Source organism: Triturus cristatus, chromosome 3_1 (genome assembly GCF_964204655.1).
Source record: "Triturus cristatus chromosome 3_1, aTriCri1.1, whole genome shotgun sequence".
NCBI classification, from domain to species: domain Eukaryota; kingdom Metazoa; phylum Chordata; class Amphibia; order Caudata; family Salamandridae; genus Triturus; species Triturus cristatus.
The window spans coordinates 368641866-368666476 of NC_140583.1; the positions used below are offsets into that span (position 1 = coordinate 368641866).

Below are 24611 nucleotides of genomic sequence, written 5' to 3' on the forward strand. Positions count from 1 at the left end.
TGTATTAGAATTGGACCTTAGTTCTAGGCCCCCGTCAAAGGCATGGACTTTTGAGCGCAAACTCTTATTGGATCCCGTATACTGTGAGCATATGCGTAAGTGGATTGAGGAACTTTTTTAAAACAATCGTGGTCATTTAAGGCCGGGGTCTGGGGGGAAACATTATGTTATTCTATCGCTAAGCAGCGCAAACTTCGGGGAGAAATTCAGGACGGGATGAATAAACTAAGGTTATTAGAAATAATACTTATGGGGGAGGTAATCAGGCATCAAAATACGGAAAAAACTTTAAAAGACATTGCAGTTCAAAAAATGAATCTATTTTAACACTTTGCTATGAAATTAGCTACAAAAATGGCTATGCATAGATCTGAAATCTATGAAGGAGGCGAAAATTCTGGCAGGATCCTATCGAAAAGATTACATCAGAAGAAAATTGCAAATAGGATCAAAAGGATTCAGGATCATCTCGGCCAGATTCAGGATACCCCAGGTGAAGTGCTTAATGTGTTTCGTAAATTTTATCTCAAATTATACTCAAAAGATGAAATAATAGAGTCAGAAGAGAAAATGAAGGAATTTAGTTCGGATATTGAAATTAAAAAGCTTACACCAGAACAAAATGAGGAATTAGCAGCATTTATAACCTGGGAAGAAGTGGAGGGGACAATAATGTCACTTGCAGCAGGAAAAGCCGTGGGTCCGGATGGCATCCCCCTTGAATTTTATAGGACATTTTCGTCAAGTTTTAAGATCAGAATTTATGACGTTTTCTTGGCTGCTCAAGGGGAACTGCGCCAGATTCATGGCGAAAAACCACCATTATTGTTTTTAAAAAAAAGGATAAGCCTGATTTGCTTCCATCATCATACAGACCAATCTCATTGATTAATTCTGATAGCAAGATCTTCTCTAAAATTATTGCTCAGCGTTTAGGATTAGTCATTTCTGCTTTAGTCACTAACTTGCAGCATGGGTTTATCCCAGGAAGGGACACTGCTGATCACGTGAGACGAGTAATATTCCTCCTGGACTGGGCCCAGGCAACCGAGTCATCATTGGGGGTGATCATGTTGGATGCCGAGAAGGCATTCGACAGGGTTTCCTGGCCATACATGTGGGATGTGTTGCGATTGAAGGGATTCTGCCCTCAGTTTTGCCAAGCAGTTAAGACACTTTATATTTGCCCAGAAGCCACCATACGAATTTCTGGACAGGAGTCGGGTTCATTCAATATCAACAGGGGTACAAGGCAAGGATGCCCGTGCTGCCCTCTATTATTTGCATTATATATTGATTTCTTTTTGAATAAATTAAATCAGCATACAGCTATAAAGCCAGTCCTTCTTCGGCTTATGGAGTATAGAGCGTTGGCCTAATAAAAAGATTTTCACACAAAAAATAAATAATAATGCAGGCAGCTCATCAGAGAGCACTACAGCACCCAGACATGCAAGAGCCTATCAGCTCGTCAGTCCATGCAGCATCCTTCCTTCCTGGAGAGGAAACTTTGTTGACTTCCTTAAACTCGTACTGCCTGGTACTCAACAAACATATTTATGTATCGAACTGTTAATGCAGCAGCACCAACTCATTCTAACTTTTTTAAATTGTGGAGTATTATTGCTAATTTACATAACAGCCCATATTTATGTATCCAACTGTTAACGCAGCAGCACCAACTCATTCTAACTTTTTTAAATTGTGGAGTATTATTGCTAATTTACATAACAGCCCATATTTATGTATCCAACTGTTAACGCAGCAGCACCAACTCATTCTAACTTTTTTAAACTGTAGACTATTATTGCTAATTTACACAACAGCCGTTCTTGACTTTGTAGTGAATTTAAAATGGATTTCTGAGACTGATGTTTTCCATGTCCAGTTAAAGGTAAGGTCTCCAGCATGTAGTGGCTGTGCTGTGGTAAGCGTCCTCAGCCCAGCTGCGGTACTCTTTATCTGCAATGGAGGGGAATTCTGTTGCTGGGTGGCCACTCGTGCCTTCCTCAGCTTTTAAGAAGGAAGGTTTCCGGGGCCATAGATAGAGGCTTGGAAGTAGTTTGGAAGCATGGAGGGGCGTTAATGAAGCTCTCCGTCGACAAAGGAGAGAACACCAAGTATATGGCTGTGGTCGTAGCTGCCAATACAATTCCTCCCACAAAGCCTTACGGTCCTTTCTTTTTCCTGACCGCCATATATTGGCCCCTGCTAATTGTACGCGCCCAGAAACCCCATTCGTGAGGAAAGCTGCGCTAGTATCGCACTGCGCCCGTGTGCAGCTGGCAGCACGAGCCTCTCGCCGGTCCCCGGTTGGTGAAGCGAGGGTAATCACTTGATCCGTCAGCAGCAGCACATGACAAGCAGCTGAGAGTAATTACTGCTCAGGCGCGGGCTGGGTGGGGAACGCTGCCGTCCTGAGGATCCAGTCGAAGAAATGCGCTTGTGCGGTGATTAACATGCGGCTGTAGACTGTTCCTCATAATTACACTCTTCCGTTCCCTCTGGCAGCTCCTGGGATGAACACGAACACATTCTGTGTGGATGCACCTATAAAGTTTCTCTAAGTGCGCCAAACCGTGGACACTGTGCGAATATATCTGGGAGGGATCCAGTCTTCGAGGCGCTGTTCATCTGAAGCCAAGGTAAGCACTGTTATTATTACACCACTCTAGGGGCCCCTTCTGAAATTAATCGTAATGCTATGGACGGTGTTTGACTGTGCTTGATGTGAATTACGCAGTTTTGTGATTCTTTCTCATCTCATACACTAGGACTCAGTCAGACGTCATAATTGGAGAAATACATGGAATAGTCAGAATATGAGCAAAAGTAAACTACAGCTTGGTGCCCTTTCCCCTAACAATAACTCGTTTTTACAATCGTGAGTACATGTGAGCTCTACCGCCCTCCCCTTAGTAGACAACAAATACACTGTGAAGTGTTTGCTTATGCGCAGGGGTCTCTGTGTGCATTGAAAGGCTCGGTCGGGATCGGCCCCGGCCTCTTTTATTGTAAAGATGAGTGTCAGTAAAACCGAGACCAGCCCGTTGAGCAACTCCCGTTGAGTGACATGAGATCATGTCTTGGGATCAGCACGGGACTGAACATCACGCTTTTGCGTTGTACTATCCTCGTCCTGCCCCTGGGGCTTTGGAACTCTTTTACATGTTCGTTTTCCGCCTCTGTTGACTCTCCTGGGAGTTGTGGTTGGCCAACATTTGAAGAGTTGTGCAGTCCAAGTTCATTCTCATTGACATGAAGGAATGTGGAAGTGGCTGGTCTTTGATCCCCAGCAGAGGTCTAATTTCCTTATATTGAAATTAAATTATTATTATTATTATTATTATTGTGTGTTCTTATATAGCGCTCAACTTACCCTTGGGCATCTTGGCGCTTGCATTGGGAACCCGTCCTGGTTTTTCCCTGTGAGATAACCCGTACAGGGCATCCCCAAGGTGAAAGCCTGGCATCCCGCCGCGGGGGGGCCGTTGTGGAGATTAAGCAAGCTTGTTGCCCAGAGCTGCATAGTGTGAACTCGTGCTTAGAGTGGGCACCGAAGCGAGAATTATCGAGTCCGTGGACAATTGGGCTCCGGACCCTGCCGCGTCGGGAATTGAACACTGGTCCCGGGTCTGACCTCTGCTTCAGGGTATGCCTCCTCTAACCAGTGAGCTACACTTCAAATGCTCCATTCCGGGCCATTCCAACTAGATTTGATTTCATGTGCATCTCCTTGATTTTTTTAAAATACTTACTTCATTTGAGAACTCAAAGGGCCATACTTGCACACAAACCCTGCACTGTATTCAGCTTCACTCATACAGAGACTTTGGAATTGGATTCTGACAGACGGCGCTTTACAAATGGCTAATTTCGAGTTGTTAATCACTGAGAAGGATTTGTTGTATATTATGTAAATATTTTTTATGTCTTTGCTAATGAATAGTAAGTATTGGGTCGACTAGCCACACACGATAATTTGCATACAGTGAATCTTAGTAAAATTGAGTGGGTGGTTATCCTGGAAATTGTTCATGGATCTGATCTTCTGGACCTACGTTAGACATCGCAAGTTAGATGAATGTAAAAGCTCAGTGTGTTCTAGTGAGGTGGAATATGTCTGTAGTATCACCCCCACCACGGCTAGCAGGCTCTTGATTTTATCATTTCTACTCACTGCTTTGTCAAGATGACCAATTCTCCTTTATGCTTTGTCTTGCGAGTAGAGATTGGACAAAGCTTAAAAGTCTGATTGTGTTGTGTCTCCAAAAAAACTCTTTCAATGAAAATGTCAAAATCAAGTTAAAACTGCGAGAAAATAAGGGTTTTAGGTTGTTTGGTACATTAATGTACTGTCTGACAAAATACTTGACAATTTACTATGATACCAATCGGCCTCCATCCAAGGGAGTATGAACGGGTCTAGTTTGCCTGTTCAGTTAATTTGTGAACAAACTTGGGTTAGAGGCAAGACTGCAGTGGCTGCGCAGCTCAGTTGTGTGGTTTTGTGATGTGGGATATGTTGCTGATCAACTACGTCAGGCGAAAGTAATATAATACAGCAAACTGCATAATGCTATTTTGAGATTTAGACCAGTAGTCAGTGTGTGTGATAACACAAGTGATCCCGGATACAGCACTGCTGCTTGCACAAATAACAGCATCACGCAGTATGTTCAAGTTCTCACTTAGGTCACCTCAAGCCTTACTTTTCTTTATCGTTAACTAAAGCTAGCCCTGTGAAACAAGCCCTGTGGAATTCGTGATCTTCGCGCAAGGAACTGAGAAGCAAAGAACACAGAAAATGCTTGACATTTTTGAAAAGCTCCTTAAATTCATATTATAAAGTGTGAACATGATTTTATGAGTAGTCAGCTGGCAAAGAACCCCAGCTGGGCGTCCAGTCTGTGATGTCTACCCTCTGTGTTAGTTTCTCACTCCGAATTATAATCAAAGCATTGTTGGGGTTAGGTGGACATCGATGGGTCATTCGGTAGCATACAGCGTATTGTAAGACTAAGGCACTGATGGTTATAAATATGTGTGACACTTTCAGGAAGATCTGATCTTAAAACATAAACCACTTTACATTCTTGATGTTTTGCTTTTCTCATCTGGTGAAAAGTTCGAATTAGGACTAATGGGTGGCTATACTGAAGACCATTGCACTGGAGAATCTCCCATTCAAAACACCACAAATGTAGAGGAGATCAGGTGTCAGACAGAAACAGTAAGTAAAAAAAATATATTCAACAACAGCCTTCCTCACTTCTAGCCAACTCCAAGGCACTCGCCAGATAGGTAATTCTATAGTAAACATTCTAGAGGTAACGAAATATTAATATTAGAAGTACATACACACATCTAAACATTACAGCACTGTAAACAAGCATTGGCATAGCCAATAGGTCTCGCTTTTGGGACCTTATAAGTATTTAGTTATGCAGCACAATATCCTTGGTACAACAACATCAACTATTGCATGGCGAAACACTTAATAGGTCCCAAAGGCGAGACCTATTGGTTATGCCAATGCTTGTTTATTTTTTACAATTTAAGCATTGCTTCAAGTACACATCTACACACAACAAGCAAGGCTGAGTCCTAGAGAGGATACAAAGAACCAATCCGTGCTTACAGCCTGAACCGCAGCAAACACACCCGGCGTCAGCGCTCTACCAACAGAGTTAAAATACTGTGTCCAGTACAACAGAGGCTGGGCTCCGCTTCGAGGCCTTTGAGGTGCAGGACGGCCTTGGTGCGAACAAAACAAAACTGTGAAACCGGAAGGCAGGACAAAATCTCGCAAGTGTAAGTAAAGGCGCATGAAAAAAGATGGGACGGAAGAAAGAACGGGTGACAGGAGGAAAAGAAGAAGGTACAAGGGAAGGATTGCAGGTGAGGTAAAAAGGAAGGCAGGTGAGGGAAGAAGGAAGAGGGAATATAGAAAAGACAGACGGAAGAAAGGAAAGACAGAAGGAAGGAAAGAGAAAGGATGGAATAATGGAAGAGAGGCAGGAAAGAAAGGTGGGAAGCAAGGGAGAAGGGAAAGTAGAAAGAATGGAAAGTCCGGCATCCTGGGGCAAAGGATGGAGCGGACGGGGGATACTATGGAGGAACAAATAGAATGAAGGAAGGAACGACAGGGAACGTGAGAAGGAAAGGGAGGGATGTAAAAAAGGTAGGGCAGAAGGAAACATGGAAGGTAGGAAGGATGGACAGAAGAGGGAATGTAGGGCGGAGCAGACCGAGGGAGGGGGAAAGAAGGAAGGTGAGCGGACAGGGTAAGAACCTAGGGAGGGACAGAGAAAGGGGGCAACTAGGGAAGGAATAAAAGGAATGAGAAAATAATGGAGCAAGAGAAAGAAGGAAAAAGAAAAGGACGAGGGAATTAAGAAGGCGAAGGTGAAAGAACAAAGAAACACAGCGCAGGGGTGAAGATGCAGTTAGGTACGGGGAGAGAAGAATGAAAGATAGGAAGAACTAGGGGCATATTCACGAAGAGCCGTCCAGACACAGCAAAAAAATCACAAATGATGTCGGGGCTGGAGGCAGCAACTGGCAAAGCAGAGGAACACATGCTGACCTCATAAATCTGGGACAGGAGGCCTGGAGGCGCCCCCCTCCACGAGTCTTACCAGGGCCATTAACTCTCAGCATGACTCCCAGAGAAAGGCTCCGAGAGCAGGGAATGAGTGCAGGTGCCAGGGCTGGGCTTTAAATCAAGGCATGAGTGCTGCTTTCACAGCCAGGCTCCAGTGAGGGGGCGGGGCGGCTCCGGCGGCTCAGAGAGAGGCAGTCACTGACTGCGCTGCTGCAGCTGCAATCAGGGAGTGAGGAGTGAGAGCAGCACCCACAAAAAGGGGAGAGAGTGAGGGAAGCTCCCTCAAAAGGGCAGAGAGTGAGTGCAGGTCCCACGGCCAGGCTTGAGTGAGGGTCCCAGAAAGCGCTGAGTCACTGCAGCTCGTGCAGCTGGTATCAGAGAGTGAAGAATGAGAGCAGCTCCCTCAAAGGGCGGAGAGAGTGAAGGGTGTGTGCAGCTCTGGCAAAAAGGAATAGAGAGCGAACAGTCACTGCACGTCGAGCAGCCGGTATCAGAGAGTGAGGAAAGAGTTCAGCTCACATAAAAGGACAGAGTTTGAAGAGTCGGTGCAGCTCCTGCCAAAGGACAAAGAGGGTGAGAAGTGAGTGCAGCTCCTGAAAAAGGTAAAAAAGTGTGTGGAGTGAGTGCACCTTTCTGCAAAGAGGCATAGAGTGAGCGGTGCAGCTTCCGCAGCCGGAATCAGAGAGTCAGTGAGTGCACTTCCTGCAAGAAGGAACAGAGTGAGTGCAGCTCACAGAAGCCAGACTCTGAGAGTGAAAAAGTGATTGCAGCTCCTGCAAAATGGCACAGAGAGTAAGGAGTGAATACAGCTCCTACAAAAGGGAAACACGGAGAGAGTAAGGAGCAAACAAGGAGAGAGGAAGGAGTAAAAAAAAGGAAAGAGGAAGAGAGAAAGGAGTAAAAAGGGAGAGAGAAAGGAGTTAGAAAAAGGCCGTGCGGCCATGAAAGTGATGCGGCTGTGCGGCGGTCAAAGTGAAAGTGATCGCGATCGCGGGCTGTGAGGGTGCCCGCGAGCGATGCACTTAATGAGCCATGATGGCTCGTAACTGTGCGCGTAACCGCACGCTCTAGGCCACACAAAAAGCTGTGGTCGGCTTTTGAAAGCCCACTCACTAAATGTCTCGCCAGAACAGCGTATGTGCTGGCTCAGGCGAGACCTACAATTTAGGGATATGGAAAGAAAACACTGCAGATACCCACAGTTTCCTTGCAGCTACAGGTCCCCCTGGACACAGTATGTATATGTGCTGAACTAGGACAGAGATGGTTGTGGGAACACGGGGAATAAAACAAAGAGAAACTAGAGGAAAACAACAGGACCAGGAGGGATACTCCAGGATCTGGGAACATTTTCAGGAGATAGTAACAAAAGTTTAATACAGTTGATGAGAAAAAAACAATAGCTTAATCGCAGAAAGGCCATTTGAATATTATTCGCCTCCTACAAGGCCGGGGAACTAGTGGCCTAGATGAAATGAAAGAGACGGGTGCCTGTGGAAACAACTGGTAATTCTAATAAAGCACCAACACCAAAAAAGGACTAATCCTAGCCAGGCCTAATCGATGGGAATGTATGTGAAGGAAGCACCAAACGCCAGCAATGGTAATGAACTGCATGGAGGAACAGAAAACTCACTAAAACAGAGTGTTGTCAGTATGTTTCTCGATCTCTGGCCTTGTAGTCTGTGCCGTGCCACTGTTGACCCAGAAGAGGAAGGAGAACGTCACACCTATTTTAGGGGTGCCATATTGGATTGGGATTATTCTAGCTCCAGACTTTGCAGGCCTGGGTGCCAGATCCTCCAACTCCCTAACCCTCTAACCTAGAATCGCTGCCCACCTCTGTAATGCCGTACCTGACATTGAACCAGTCAGGACATTTCTGATCCCTGATGTGGAGTGTCAGTGCAAGTTCTGATAATCCCCCTCCAATACTGTTCAGTAGATGGATGATAAAAAGCCCTTTAATACTCTACCAGTAGTTCAAAGCATTTCCCCAAAAATAAAAGAGCCAAATGTCTGCTGCTTTCACTCCTGAAATGCTAGTCTTGTGTTTGTTGGCGTATATATAAAACATGGGTACACACACACACTTACACACTAATTTATATAATTTTTCATACCTCAGCAAGAGCACAAGAGACTGGTAGTGACGTGATGAGTTGACATGCCGACGAGCAGATGCGGTGCGATCCACGCCACAACCTGTGAGCCACGGATCAGGAGCCGTGTGCCGCAAGCTGCAAACAGTGAGACGCAGGCAGCATGTCACAAGCGAGATGGCAGTAGCAGTAGTGGTGGTTGGAGCGGTCTGGGGCCACAAGGCGCAAATTGAGAGCCGTGGCCACGTCGCACAAGCGGTGGTCATAAGAGCAGAGTACGGCCCCTATGAGGTGTGGAGCAGAGCAGTGAAATAGTCCAAGCAGGGGTCACAGGAGAAGGAGATGGTGTGAAAGGACAAGAGGTTCCTTGGACATTGAAATCCTTGGAGCCAGGTGATCCCCTGCGGCCTGGATTTTTTTAAACCATTGAGTCGAACAAGTGCGGCAGACACTGGGAAAGTAGCAGTAGTGGCAGCAGGGAAAAGAAAGGGAGAGATAAGACCACTGCTATCTGCTTCAGCCGATAAGGCAACAAGCCGCTTAGCCAACCAGCCCATCTGCCAGCCGGCCGGCCAGCCCACCAGTCCACTAGCCTGCTCCACCATCCTGCTGCCCCACTGTCACAGCTATTGCCCGCCTCAGCTTGCCTCTTCACCAGCTCTTCAGCCCTTTAGCGATGCAGCTATACAGATCGATACAGCCTACAACTTGACCTGTCGGTAAGCAACTGCAGGCACTAGGCTCGCAGGATAGGTGCACCCGGGCGCTGTGGAGGCAGCCAAGCTAGGTCTTGGTGCGGCTTGCAGCTCTGGCTCCCACTAGCGTACTAATTATCAGTTGCTTTTAATTAACATCTGCCTCACAACGCCATCAGCTACTCAGCTTCTCGCTCCTCACTACCTAGCTCATTGTGAGATCTGCATGTGTCGCAAAACAACCACAGCTCAGCCCTCATCACCCCAATTTGAACTGTTCAAGCAAGACCAAACCGGGCTAAACAAGACTTAAATTAATCGACAAACAGAATAATTACAAGCAGACTACAAAATGAGGTCTGGGAAAGCAAGGGGTAACCTGGGGCAGTATAAAAAGAAAGCCACTAAAAGAGCGAGAACCCCCGAATATAACAATGACAGGTGAAGAAGAGAAACCTGGATTACCTTCAAGAGTGATTTTAAACCTCCTTTAGCCCCAATTAAATTGACAGCATTGGATGTGAACTTTAAAACTCTGAAATTATGTGATGTGACTCACCACCCCTTCACTAAACAGCACCAGGTCTTCATCAAAGGTCATTAGCAGAAAAAACTTGAACTTGAACAAAAATCCGGTAAAGATAGTGGAGTAGAAGCACGACACCCTTGTAAGCACCTCAACCCCCCTCAAAAATGATGGCAGCATCACAGGCTCGGCCTGAGTAGCTCTCCGAAATACAGCGGAGTCAATCTCATCGGCCATCCACTTTCAATCAGACAAACAGGAAATACAGGTAGATCTTCTTAATACACTTGCCATCAATGTACCTGGCATAGATTTCAAATTGCAGTCACGGAATGATCAGATTCATAAGGCCCAGGACAATCGATACATACAGTACACCCATTGTCAATGCTTTTCCCTGTTAGATAAGTTACAGACTTTACCAAGTATCTTGTCTGAAATCTTCAAAGAAGTTAAAACCCAATCAAAAAGTGTGTCTGGGAGATTTTAAGCAATTGGTAACAAAGCATTAAAATCAAACATTAGCCTCCATTGCCTCAGTCAAGTCACCCCTATCGTCTTCAAGTGTAAAGCTTGAGTCAATCCATCTGAGATTAGGGGACACAAGACAGACAAACCTAAAATGCTTGATGCACGACAAGAAATAGAAACCATCACTCACTGCCGGGAGGAGTCCATTAACAAAGGTGGCACCCAAGCCAAAAGAGAAAAGATCCAGGAAAGCTTGGAAGAAACAAAAAGTGCATCAACGAAATGGAATTCACCATCTATTCGCTTGTAAAAAGGGGGTGGAGACAACACAATGACCGATCTTAACCAAAAGTAAACAGGAACCTCTTGTGGGGGTGGGGGTGGAAACAACACAACAGTTATTAATCATGAGCAAGCAGGAACTCTACCAGTGGCCATTGTGCAAAGTCAAGATAATCAACAGCTGACACAAGGCAACCAAAACACAGTGCCTAATGAAGAAATCGTCGAGAATATAGGTGCAATTCACCCAGCCCCAGAACAAAATTGGCCTATACAGGAGGGTTTCCAGGCTCCTGAATCTCTGAACAGGAATCTTTTAATCTCAGAAGAAGGTTACTCTTTCAACACGATTGAATCAAAATCTCAGATAATGCAGTGCATCAACCAGGTGGCCCTTGAAATAGAAGGAGCATTCCCCAACCAGAACACGACACCGGTCCCTTCAAAAACACAGGGCGATCCCATACACGGAGTCAACCACAAAACATCACTCAGGAAATTAATGTTAGTCCCGAACAATACATCAAGTGGGGTATTTGATACTTATAGAGTGGCGGTGTTAAAGTTAACCAAGGAAATTAGCTCACTAGCGTACCATAAAGCATCACATATTGAAGCAATATAATTCCAGCCACACCCTCATTTAAGAGACCAGGAGGCCACGTAGTAATCTGGGCCACAAGTGATATTGCAAATAAAGTTTTTCAACAGCAGGAAGCCTTTCAAAACTGGGAGATTGAGCTAAGTAGAGTCAAGCCACTAAGATATCCAGGCCCATTGTTTCCAACAAACCAGCATAATCATAACTTTCCCTCAAAACAGGGCATGCTAACAAATTCAACTAAATAGTATGCTGGTCTCAGGGGCGCCTGGAGGCAGAATTTTACCAGTTCTACCAGATTTAACAATAGTGAAATCAGTCAACAAAGAGTCCTTCAGGCTGTCTACAATCCTTCCCTCGGAGATGAAAACACAAGAATGGTCCTGGCTGCCGCAAGCGTTAGACCCTAGCTGGACTTGATTAACAGCAAGCCCCTTCTGAAAACGACCATATTAACATCTGCTTCTGGAATGTACACAGGTTTGGTAAACTGCGCCTGGTTAAAGACACAATGGACTACTTAGTCAAGTTCAATATTATAGTATTACAGGAAACTTCGAGTCTATGATCAACATCAGTTACTGGGCATATGGAACATCACATCCCGGCAGTGAGGATTTCACGTTATGGCCACTCAAGCGGGAGTCTCTCAACCTTTATCTCCACAAAATACAAATGGTTACAGGAAAATATAGACCTGGGGGTTGAGTCGCTACATGCCACCAAGTTAGAAACCAAAGATCAGCATGAACACAGGAAGGCACTCATTCTCCTAAATATATACATCCATCCAAGCAAATCAAAGAAGGAAGGGAGGATCCTCACCCTGCTGACACTAATCAAGATCCTGCAAAACTTGTCCCAAAACTCGCCTTAATAGTTTCAGGTGAGTTTAACATTAGGCTTCTTCAAAACCCAACCATCTCAAATTCCTACATTTGTCAAGAGCTAGAAAATCAAGGCTTAAAAATTCTCAACTGCAACTTTGAAGAAGACAAGCCTGCAGCAACAACTTTCTTAGGCAGTCGGACCTGTTCAATAATAGATTATACTCTAACTAAACAGTGAATCATTCTTCCTGGTCAGGTCATTTCAAATTGACCATCACCCCAAAAGCGATCACCTCCCTCAAGTATTTTAAATAAAATGTGCTTCCCGTCAACTGATGGTGATGGCCGGATTAATCTCTTATCCCAACTGTCAAAATCTAAAAAGACTCAAATGACGTGACTCGGATATGGGACAAATCATGGCCCTGGTATACATCTAAGCAGACACCACCAAGAGTACGAACTACATGGCAGAAGTAGGATATCATACATGGGAGGAGCTAATTGTGGATTTAGTTACAGCATCTCCAACTTTTTAAAAGATATCCCAAATCAGCAAGGAAACTTCACTTCTTCATCCCCCCCAAAATCAGATCTGGCATAAAAGCGAACTGCATGAAATAACAAAAGCGCATTAATAGAGAAGTAAGAAGTTACACTCGGAGCACAAGAATAGGCATTGCGTCCGACAAATCATCACTTCGGCAGTTAAGAAAAACTTACAATAAAGAAAGATGGCAAGCAAAAAAAACTGCCAAGAAGGGATATGGAACAAGCTCCTACAATACAGCAAACACCCCAATAGAAAACAATTCTGGGGCGAGATCAACAAGCTGGTCGTAGCATAAAATCATCATCATAACACAGGGATCTCAGAGGAAGTTTGGATGTCCCATATTCAGGTAATGTTCTCATTCCCAGAAAGTAAATCCATCTGTGGGAAAAGCATGAACATAATCATTTTGGCGACACAAAGCCAGACCCTATTGAGGAAATCCCAACACTCAGCTGATACTTGCAAACACCGACAGCACTGAGAAGGTTCTAACATCGACACACCCGAAAGGACCTCACCAACTTCACAAAATATTAACAATCTAAGCAACTTTGAAGAACCATTAACAGACGCAAAGCGGTTGGCACAGATACTAAAGAAATTGAAGACTGAGGGGGCAGCAGGTCCCAACGGCCTTCCTAATACACTGTTCAAGCAAGACATCAACTTCTGGGCCAGTTACATTACACTTCTCTTCAACTGGTTTCATAGCTCCAACATTATCCGCTGTCATGTAGAGGGACCATACATAATTCAATATACAAGAACGCCAGCCAATCATCACCACTGAATTGCAGGCTAATAGCCTTAATAGATGTCGAATCTAAACTATATGCCACCTGTAAACTCCAAAGAACTCCAGGCATAGGCAAATGAGAACCAGTTAATACTTAAAACGCAAACAAGATTTCGGTATGGCGTGGGGACAAAAACAAACCTGTCCGTACAAATACACTCCCCAGCACACGTCGAGTTCACGTAAAAACTCCACAGATAACCGTGCACTATATCAGCACAATTTAAATCCACAAAAAAACAATTCTTTTTCTTCTTCTCAATTCTTTTAATTGTGTAGGTCTTCAAGCAGCCTCCAACAGCCAACACGTGTTTCGTCGCACATAAGGAGATTATCCCGCAACTTTTTCAAGGCTGTATGAGTACAAACATATAAAACACACCAATGTAATCCATTCGATTAGGTAGTACATGGACCACATACACCAATATTCAAAATTCATTGCAGGAAAATAATTGACCAAGCACAAGGTGGAAATGCAGCGCAAAAACCAAGAGAAATGATGGATATCTTAAGCCAAAGCCAAGGAAAGATAATAAAATGTACCTAAAACCAAAAGGAAATGGAGAAAGGAACTAATAACACCGTGATATACTAGTGCGTATCAATAAAAATAAATTGATATAAATAACCTATGCGTCACCGGTCGTGATGGTAATAAATCAGGTATAAGGCCAGAGTATGTGTTACTAAGTGAAGATGTAGTAATCAAAATGAGCTAGCTACTTAGGTTGTGTACGTGTTATATGTGTCTGTTTTGGGAAAAACCGTTTGGTTTTTTATGAAAGCGTTTACCCACAAACCTTGTTGGTGGCATGCTTCATCATCGGGCCCTACCCGAGGCACCGAGTGTGCCTCAGGTGTGCTTCGACGCCTGGTTACAGCGGAGCAGGTTGTGTCAAGTGAGTGTGCAGTGGGGGTGTTTTGAGTGGGGTTTTAAAATACTGTCCTAGAGGTCTCAAAAGATTACTTTATTGGTGGGCCCTGGGCAGGGTTAAAAACAAGGCTTTTGGACGTGGTTGGAGAGACTTATGGTCTCCCACATCCAGTGTTGTCAACTAGTTTCAGCCAGGCCTTATTTGTTTAAACTGTCTTTCGTCAGGACCTATGTGTGTGGGGGTGGATCAAGGGACTCACGTGTTGTCAGTGCCTTTATGTGAAGCACTAGCTAAGGTGCTATAATTTTAGGGGGAGGTTTTCTCCCAGATTGTACCTGAAAAGAAAAGGGACGAGACAAACACATAAATATAAATTTTGTAACACGTAGATTTAGAGGCACATGAGCGATGGCAAAGCCATGGTGCCTAAAAAGTGAGCGAATCAATCAACAGTGATTTTGCGATGGTGTCGGTTGTGTGTCAAAAGCCGGATAGTGATACTATGCGTTAGAGGTGCTAGTACCTGTAAGCGAGTAAAATGCTATGGTGACCAAGGTAAAGGCATTTCCTAATTAAAAAGGAGAAAGCTTACTACATAACTTTGGAGGACAAACTTCATGAGTCTCTGGCGGGGATCCAAGACTCCTATGCACTCTGGGGGGGTATAGAGGGAGAGAGGGTTAAGGAGAGAAACGCTCGCTGCCAGCGGTAAGGAATGCGCACTTGGGAGTAGCCGGTGGCTGTGTCCCGGTGGCGGTACCGCGAGCGAGCGAGCTTGGGCTTCCCCACTTACTTGGCGCTGTCTCTGGATCCTCTGGATCACCTGTTGTGTCCGACCCGGAGCTCCGTGGATGCAGAAACCGTGTGCCAGTGTGGTTTAAATATGCATTGAAGCGCCGCAGCTGGTGATCATTTGAGCGGGGTGTGGCTCCCATGTGAGTAGCATCAGGAGGTAGCGTCTGTGAAAGTAAGAATAAACACAGAAGACAAACTCCTATTGCATGCGGTTTCTAAATAGTGATATTTGGCATGGAACCGGGGGGGCAAGATGTAAAGGGTAAAAGAGCGTGGTTTTTGCTAGAAATGGCACGTGGCGATTTGAGACAGTCAGCGGGAGATATGATTCCTGGGATTGTAACTTATAGAAGGCTGCTGCTCATTGGCTGCTAAATAGATAAGTGTGGCAAAAGAAAGAATAAAATACTGCCCCATGCTAATGAGTGTGACAGTAGAATGTATCTAACAGTAAACTGTATCTCGTGAGGACCGGGTGCATGTGCTGCCCTAGGTTATTGCAGGGGTGCCAGGGCTTGCTAGCGTGTGTGGTATCACTGGTAGTGATAACGGTGAGGGCTATTAAAATGACTGATGTGGCCGTCTGGTGTATCGCCAAAACATACAATTGGTGGTATGCCTTGTATGTCATTTTTGTAAAGCATTATAAGAGGCATGTGGTGGTGCCAACTTGAGGATGCAGAGAGGAGCATCCATTCGGTATGCAAGGGTAAACGGAGGGGGGCCAGCGACTTAGGCTGTTCCACAGTATGTTGTCGTTCAGCCCATGGGTATGGGTTGAAAGTCTGTAGATCTAGCGTTGCTCCTTGGTTAGGAGTGTTTTTTCATTGTTGGTCTGGTGGACAGGTATTTGTTCTATGACCGTCCATCTCAAATCATTGGGTGTGTGCCCTTCTTGTAGATAGTGGTCCATGAGTCTGCTGTTGTTTTTTTTGCAACGGATCGTGCTCCTGTGTTCCACAATCCTGGTCCGTACTTTTCTTGTGGTCATCCCCACGTATCGAAGTTTGCAGGGACACTCTATGAGGTATATCAAGTTCGTAGAGTTGCAGTTTGTGTGTTTTAGTTGGTGCCATGTTATGCCAGGCTCCAGGTCGAGGGTTTTGCTGTGTCCTGTGAGGTGGCAGACGCTGCAGTCACCACAGGGGTAGTGCCCGACCACATTGGGTAGGCCCCATGCTGTTTGTAGCGTGTTTCTTGGCGGGGTGTGGTAACTCTAGGACGGGTTGACACTAGCCAGTCTTTTAAGCTGCTAGATTTCTTGTAAGCAAATAATAGTTGAGTCCAGTTTCTGTTGCCGGTGTTTAGGATTCTCCAATTTTTGTGGATTATTCTGGCCACTTGGTTGGATATACCGTTGTGTGTTGTGACACAGGTCAGAGGTGTTGTTGTCTCTGGTCGTCTGGTTTCTTCCAAGAGTGCATCTCGGTTTTGGTTCCTAGCTCGCTTCCTGGTGGTCTCAATTATTTTTGAGACTAGGTCAACCGATTGCTTGTGATAGTCAGCAGGGGAACTGCAGTTGCGTCTGATGCGCAAGAACTGTCCGAGTGGGAGATTCTCCCTGAGGGGTCATGGATGAAAACTCTCAAATTGAAGTAAAGAATTTCTTGACGTGGGTGTGTAATATGTGGAGGTTTTCAGTGTGCCTTCCTTGGCCTCTATCATGAGGTCAAGGAAAGGTATCTTTTCCTTGCTGGCTGTGCTGGTGAATCGTAGGAACGGGTCCCTTTTGTTAAGCCATTCGAGAAAGTGGTTTAATGAGTCTTGTGTACCTGTCCATATCATTAGGATGTCGTTGTTAGATCTGGGGGTCTCTAGTTGGCAGAGGTATACACCTTAGACTAAATAGGGACCCTTGCTTCTAGTCAGGGTACAGGGACACACACGGTAGATAACCCCTGCTCACCCTCTAGGTAGCTTGGCTCGAGCAGACAGGCTTATCCCCAAGGCTATGTGTAAGGTATTTGCACGTAGACACCACAATGATCCCCCCTCCGCACACCACAAACTTAGACCACACAGGTGAGTTATATCAAAAATAATATATCTTTATCTAGTTTCCGCAGTTGAAATCAAGCATCACAGGTTTACACAATAATCGCTTTCTTGGTTGGTCGGGATCGTCAGACGATAGTCCCAAGTCTCTTGAGTGATTCGATACTCACTGAGAATGAATCAATTTGTAGGCCCTCGATGTTTTAGGCAGCTACGCTGCTCCGGCGGTGTCACTGCGCTCGTTGCACGAGCGCTCCTCGGGCTGTTCGATGCAAGGATTCCACAACTCCCCCGACGAGCCCCCAGTGACGATGTCGACGTCACCGGCGTCAGCCACTCACTGCGCGGCTTCGTAGAGCAGGGAAATACGACTCTCGGTCTGCTTCAGGCCTCCGGGTCGCGGCAAGGCACGTGCCGATGAGCACGTCGATCTTCTTGATGCGGCAACCGGTGTCAGGCCCGGCTCGGTGCGGTACTCTCCAGCAAGACAGAGAGCAGCCAGCCCACCTCACAGGCAGATGTTGAGAAGCTTGGTAGAACAGTCCACGGTCCCTGCGGCACCCAGCAGCGCAGGTGGGACACAGCAGAGTCTTGAGTTCTTGGCAACCTTTCTATCCCTGGGTTGCGAAACAGGAGGCCAGCTCTTCTCAGGCCCTTGGAGATTCAGTTGAAGACACAGCACATAGCAAAGTCTTGTTTGGTCAAGTGGATAGGGTCAGCACACAGCAAGACCCCTTCTCCTCCTCAGCTTCAGTTGCACAGCAGAACAGGTCAGCCTTTAGAGCACACAGCACGGCAATCTTCCTTTAGTTCTTCAGCGGTCCGTCTTTCAGCAGAGGTTCCTCTTGATGGTCGAATCTAAAAATCTGTTGTCAGGGGTCTTGTACTTATACCCCTAAAAGTCTTTGAAGTCTTTGTGCAAGTGGGTCCTGAGCCCGGTCTGATCCAGTTCTGGGTGGTTGGAGCACTTTGTTTTCCTGGTCTCTACATTCTTTTCAGAGTGAGGGGCAGAGTCGTCAGCCGCCCAGCAGGAGGTGGAGCCAGCGGAGTGGCAGGCAGGCACAGCCCTATTCAATCCCAGGTGCTATCTCCTCCCTCCACTCTCCCTGCGATTGTCGCCATTCAGCAGAGGGCTGACTCGGCCAACCGCCCGGGGGATCCCCGGCCCCTGTCACTCTCAAACCAGACAGTCAATCCACAAGCACGCCCAGGCACACAGAAGGGTCAGACAAGAGAACAGCTACTCTCTAAAAAGTACTGTTCTCCAACTCAGGATTTAAAAACAATCTCTCCTAAAAGATGTGTTATCAAATGCTGAGCTCAGGGATATCAAACACTCATGTCTTATCTTGTTCGTATGAGAAGATAGGCGGATAGCCATCGGCACCCGCCTCCCTCATGTTAGCCTATGGAACAAGATAGCCTTGCAGTAGTGAACACACAAAATGGCCGGTGTTCACTACCAGAACATGTTACCTGCACTAGTACATGCTCTACCTTCTACATACACTGCACCCTGCCCAGGGGGGTACCTTGGGCCTTCCATAGGGATGACTGACGTGTATGAAAAGGGAAGGGTTAGGCCCGGCCAGTGTGGACACTGGCCAGGGGGACATGGCAGTCCGGGGACTGCAGGCAGGCCTGCGGCGGCAGGCCTGAGACACTGTTTTAGGGCTACACAGGTGGGTGGCGCAATCAGCGCTGCAGACCCCCTAGTAGCATCCGTCATCACCAGCCCTGGCACACACAGTGCACTTTACTAGGGGCTTCATGGTGATACAGATGTGCCAATCAGGTATATCCAATCAATGCGATATTTTACACAGGGAGCACTTACACTCTGGCACTGATTAGCAGTGACAGAGTGTCCAAAGCATCTAAACCAGCATATCGAAATCCAGCACAGCATCAAAAATCCAGGTAACAGAGGCAAAAGGTAGGGGAAAAACCCACGCCAAGGATGTCAGGTCTAACACGTGTCCCCTCCAGCTGAAAGCGGGGAGAACTACCCACCCTCTTGGGAGTTCTCATCGCTAAGGCGGAAAAACCTGGACAGACCATCAGCATTGGCGTGCTCTGTACCGGGACGGTGTTCCACCGTAAAGTCCATTCCCTGTAGGGAGATGGACCACCTCAACAGTTTTGGATTCTCACCCCTCATCTGCATTAACCATCTGAGGGGCCTGTGGTCGGTCTGAACACGGAAGTGAGTCCCAAACAGGTAGGGCCTCAGCTTCTTCAGGGCCCAGACCACAGCAAATGCTTCCCTTTCAATAGCGCTCCACCTCTGTTCCCTGGGAAGTAGCCTCCTACTAATGAAAGCTACGGGTTGGTCCCCGCCCTCGTCGTCCATCTGTGAGAGTACTGCTCCCACGCCTTGCTCTGAAGCGTCTGTCTGCACTACGAACTCACTCGAAAAGTCAGGCGCCTTAAGCACCGGTGCTGTGCACATTGCAGTTTTCAGGGCATCAAAAGCAGTTTGACAGGCCTCGGTCCAATTCACTTTCCTGGGCTGATTCCTAGAGGTTAGTTCCGTTAAGGGGGCAACAATGGTGCCGTATCCCTTGATGAACCGTCTGTAATACCCGGTGAGTCCTAGAAAGGCCCTCACCTCTGTCTGCGTCTTGGGGGGTTCCCAAGCCAGAATGGTATCGATCTTCGCCTGTAGGGGCGCCACCTGGCCGCTCCCCACCTGGTGTCCCAAATACACCACTGATCCCTGCCCTATCTGGCACTTACTAGCCTTGATAGTGAGGCCTGCCTTCTGCAGCGCCCTCAACACTTCACAGAGGTGTTGCAAGTGTTCCTCCCAAGTGGAGCTGAACACAGCAATGTCATCCAGGTATGCGGCGCTGAATTGCTCCAGCCCGGTCAGTACCCGGTTGACCAGTCTCTGGAAGGTGGCAGGGGCATTTTTCAATCCAAAGGGCATGACCCGAAACTGGAAGTGCCCCTCTGGCGTTGAAAATGCCGACCTCTCCTTTGCCCCGTCAGTTAAGGCAATCTGCCAGTACCCCGAAGTCAAATCGAAGGTGCTGAGGTACCGGGCAGCTCCTAACCGATCCACGAGCTCATCAGCTCTGGGGATGGGGTGCGCGTCAGTCTTGGTGACCGCATTGAGCCCGCGGTAGTCCACGCAAAACCGAAGTTCTGACGGGCCACCGGGTGTAGCAGATTTCTTGGGAACGAGGACCACTGGGCTAGCCCAGGGACTGCTAGAGGGCTCAATTACCCCTAACGCCAACATCCTGGAAACTTCTTCCTTGATGCTGGCCCTGACCTTGTCAGCTACTCTGTAAAACTTCTGTTTCACAGGCAGGCTATCTCCAGTGTCCACATCATGGACGCACCAATTGGTGACACCTGGTGTCAGGGAGAACAGGGAGGCAAACTGACCCAACACCTGGCGACAGTCGCTCTGCTGCTCTGGGGTCAGGGTGGGCGAGAGGACCACACCATCCACTGACCCGTCTTGCTCCTTGGTTGCCAGGAGGTCAGGGAGAGGATCACTATCCTCTTCCCCACCGTCGTCGGTAGCCATGAGCATCGTCACTTCAGACCTCTCGAAGTGGGGTTTGAGGCGGTTTACATGCAAGACTCTAAGGGGCTGCCTAGGAGTCTTCATGTTGATCAGGTAGGTCACCTCACTCTTGCGCTCTACCACCTCATATGGCCCGGTCCACTTGTCACGGATCGCACAGGGCTCCACCGGCGCCATTACCCACACTTTCTGCCCGGGATGAAATTCTACCAGAGTGGTATTCTGGTCGTACCATCTTTTCATCTCCTCCTGGCTGGCTTCTAGGTTCTCCTGAGCGAGCTTCCTGAAGCGCTGCGTTTGGTTGCGGATGGCCAGCACATAGCTGAACACATCCTGGGGGGTCTTCCCACGGGATTTCTCCCACCCCTCCTTCACCAGTGTGAGAGGTCCTCTAACAGGGTGGCCATACAGCAGTTCAAAGGGGCTGAACCCTAAGGACTTCTGGGGCACCTCCCTGTAGGCAAACAACAGGCATGGTAACAAGACGTCCCACTTCCGTCTCATGGGCTCCGCTAGGCCCATAATCATACCTTTCAGGGTGCGGTTGAACCTTTCAACCAACCCATTTCCTTGAGGGTGGTAAGGAGTGGTGAACTTATACGTTACTCCACACTCCTCCCACAGAGACTTCATGTACCTAGAGATGAAGTTGGTACCCCGGTCGGAGACCACTTCTCGAGGGAACCCTACACGGGAAAAGATCCCCATTAATGCACGGCCCACCACGGGTGCTGTGATTGTCCTGAGAGGGACTGCTTCCGGGTACCGAGTGGCGTGATCCACCAAGACCAGGATAAACCTGTTGCCTAAGGCGGTCTTGGGATCCAGGGGCCCTACGATATCAATGCCCACCCGCTCGAAAGGGGTGCTCACTACAGGAAACGGCTGGAGGGGCGCCACGCACTTCCCTCCGCTCTTACCACTGGCTTGACAGGTTTGGCATGATTTACAAAAGGTACCGACGTGCTTCTTCATCTGGGGCCAGTAGAAGTGGGTGACAAGCCTGTGATAGGTCTTGTCTTGCCCCAGATGTCCTGCGAGAGGCACGTCGTGAGCCAGACCCAGTAAGAAGTTCCTGAAGCGCTCGGGTACCACCAGCACACGGGCTGCACCGGGCTCAGCGAACTTAGGCTCACTATACAGTAAGTCATCTTCCCAGTAGATCAAATGTTCCTTGGACCCTAGGCCTGCTGCCTGGTCTGCAGCCTGCTGCCGCACACCACTGAGAGAAGGGCACTCCTTCTGAGCCTGGCAGAATTCCTCCCTGGAGGGGCCACCCTCTTGCTGCCAATGGGTCAGCTCAGGCAACTCCCCCAGTTCGGCCACCTGCTCCCCTGTAGGTTCCAGGGCATCCCCCTCAGGTTCTGCTTCCTCCTGGACCGTGGGAACAGCGGGGGCCGGTTTCCCGCGCCCTCTGCCCCTTCCTCTCCTGGCAGGTTCCTGGGCCATTGTTCCAGGCTCCAGTTCTACTAATTCACCCTTACTGGCTGTCATGGCACGTGTGGATACGCAGATCCACGCTGGCAGTCCTAACATCTCCAAGTGAGTTCTGCGCAATACGTCCTTCCATGGAGAACTCTCCAGGTCGTTACCCAACAGACAATCTACCGGCAAGGCATCACTGACACAGACTTCCAAGGTACCAGAGACTCCCCCCCCCCCCCCCCCCCCCATGTAAAGGGAACACGCGCCATCTTGCAGAGGCGAACTGAAGTGTCAGCTGCCACTACTGGGCGGAGTACATTGGGAATGACTTGCTCTTCAGACACCCACTGACACCTGACAGATGTCACACTAGCCCCGGTGTCTCTCAGAGCCTCTATCTCCCTCCCATTGATGGTCACCTTCTGCCCATATTTCTTAGTGTTAGCGGGTATCAAGGCATCCCGGACCATCTCTTGGTCTCCTAACGAGACAAGGGTCATCATAGCTAATCCCTCTTCCCCACTGGAAATCAAATCCCCTCCCAAAGCTACACTAGCTAACCCTGGGACTGGAGCAGCAGCTGGTGCTGGGGGTTTATTGGGACATTTAGGGGCGATGTGCCCCACTTCCCTACAAGCATAGCAAGTAGGCGGTGGTCTGTTGCCCTTAGGGGGCCAGGACCTCTTCGGCTTGGGGGCTTGGGACTCCTTCTCCTGGGAACTGTTTTGGGGCCCTTTAGAGAACTCCTTGCTGTTACCCTTGTCCTCCCCACCTTTCTGCTGGGGACCCTGTCCACCCTTGGCTGGCATACTTACCACCCCTTTGTTGACCCTGGTGCTAGTCCAGCGGTCTGCCTCCTTAGCAAGCTCACTGGGATCAGTTAACTTGCTGTCTAAAAGATGCTGGCGCAGCTCTGGAACACATAGACTACTCAAGTGCTCCCAACTAATCAAGTGACACAACCCCACATAATCAGTAACTTTGCTGCCCTTTATCCAACCTTCCAGTGCACGCGTGTACATACTCACACACTCCACCCACGTACTCGAATCAAGTTTCTTGAAGTTCCTAAACTTCTGTCGGTACTGTTCTGGTGTAAGCCCATACCTGAGGCATAAGGCCTCCTTCATTGTGGGGTAGGTTAAGGTCCCTGCTGCTTCTAAGGGTGCTAAGACATCCCTCCCAGAGGCCTCAAAATGCTTCCACAAACCCGCTCCCCAACTTTTCTCAGGCACTTCATTCATCTTCAAGGCAAGCTCATAGGATCTAAACCACGCATAGATATCCTCACCCCTCTGATAATTCTGCACCAAATCTTTCGGTATGTATACTTTACCCGCCTGTACTGGTTGTGCGCTGCCACCATTCGGACTGGACGCCACCTGTTTGGCTTTAATGTCCAGCTCCCTCATGCTCAACTCATGAGCCAACTGGAGTTTCTTCTCTTCTAACGCAAGAGCATTCCTCCTCTCCTCCGCCTCTTTCTCACTGTCAAGGCGCAGTTTCCTTTCTTCCGCTTGAGCTTTGAGCTTAAAAAGTTCAATCTCATGGGCTCTAACCCTCTGGTTTTCCTCCAGCTCCTCTGGAGAGAGGCTCCTACTGGAATGGGTGCTGCCAGCCCTCGACGCTGGCCTATTCACTGGCAGATCATCGGATCCAAATCCGTTCTCCGGTGTGCCATCCCCTTCCGTAGTTTCCTCGGTTGCGCCATTCTTGGCCTCCCACCAGGCCCTTAGAGCTTTCTGTAGCTCCGTCTTGTTGGCGCTGCCCTTCGCTGGGCATCCAAGCTGCTTGCAGAATTGCTTTAGTTGCTCCTTCTTATACTCGAGCAACTTTTTCACCTCGAATTGCAACTCCGGTTCCTCGCCTACTCCGTTCAGAGACATGATGCTTCGTCGATCCTCCAAGAATAGTCTTCGCAAAAACTTCGTGCGATGCAACTGCTTACTAGATTAGTGATGTACGAAGAATCACTGCAGGTCAAGTGCAAATACTGGTTCTAATCCGCACCGCTGACCACCAATGTTAGATCTGGGGGTCTCTAGTTGGCAGAGGTATACACCTTAGACCAAATAGGGACCCTTGCTTCTAGTCAGGGTACAGGGACACACACGGTAGATAACCCCTGCTCACCCTCTAGGTAGCTTGGCTCGAGCAGACAGGCTTATCCCCAAGGCTATGTGTAAGGTATTTGCACGTAGACACCACAATGATCCCCCCTCCGCACACCACAAACTTAGACCACACAGGTGAGTTATATCAAAAATAATATATCTTTATCTAGTTTCCGCAGTTGAAATCAAGCATCACAGGTTTACACAATAATCGCTTTCTTGGTTGGTCGGGATCGTCAGACGATAGTCCCAAGTCTCTTGAGTGATTCGATACTCACTGAGAATGAATCAATTTGTAGGCCCTCGATGTTTTAGGCAGCTACGCTGCTCCGGCGGTGTCACTGCGCTCGTTGCACGAGCGCTCCTCGGGCTGTTCGATGCAAGGATTCCACAACTC

The 24611-nt window shown here is 47.8% G+C and overlaps 1 protein-coding gene across 7 annotated transcripts in view; it reads left to right on the plus strand.

Moving 5' to 3' along the window:
- The window catches only part of RAB27A (RAB27A, member RAS oncogene family), a 462534-nt gene that overhangs the window by 78310 nt on the left and 359613 nt on the right, over positions 1–24611 (plus strand). For 5 of the 7 annotated variants that reach the window (XM_085644145.1, XM_085644154.1, XM_085644157.1 and 2 more), the window contains exon 2: positions 2512–2645. The gene's annotated coding sequence lies outside the window, so the exon portion shown is untranslated. Of the gene's footprint in view, positions 1–2237; positions 2328–2410; positions 2646–24611 lie in introns of those variants that run through there. The other 2 variants (XM_085644147.1, XM_085644146.1) reach the window with 2 other exon arrangements.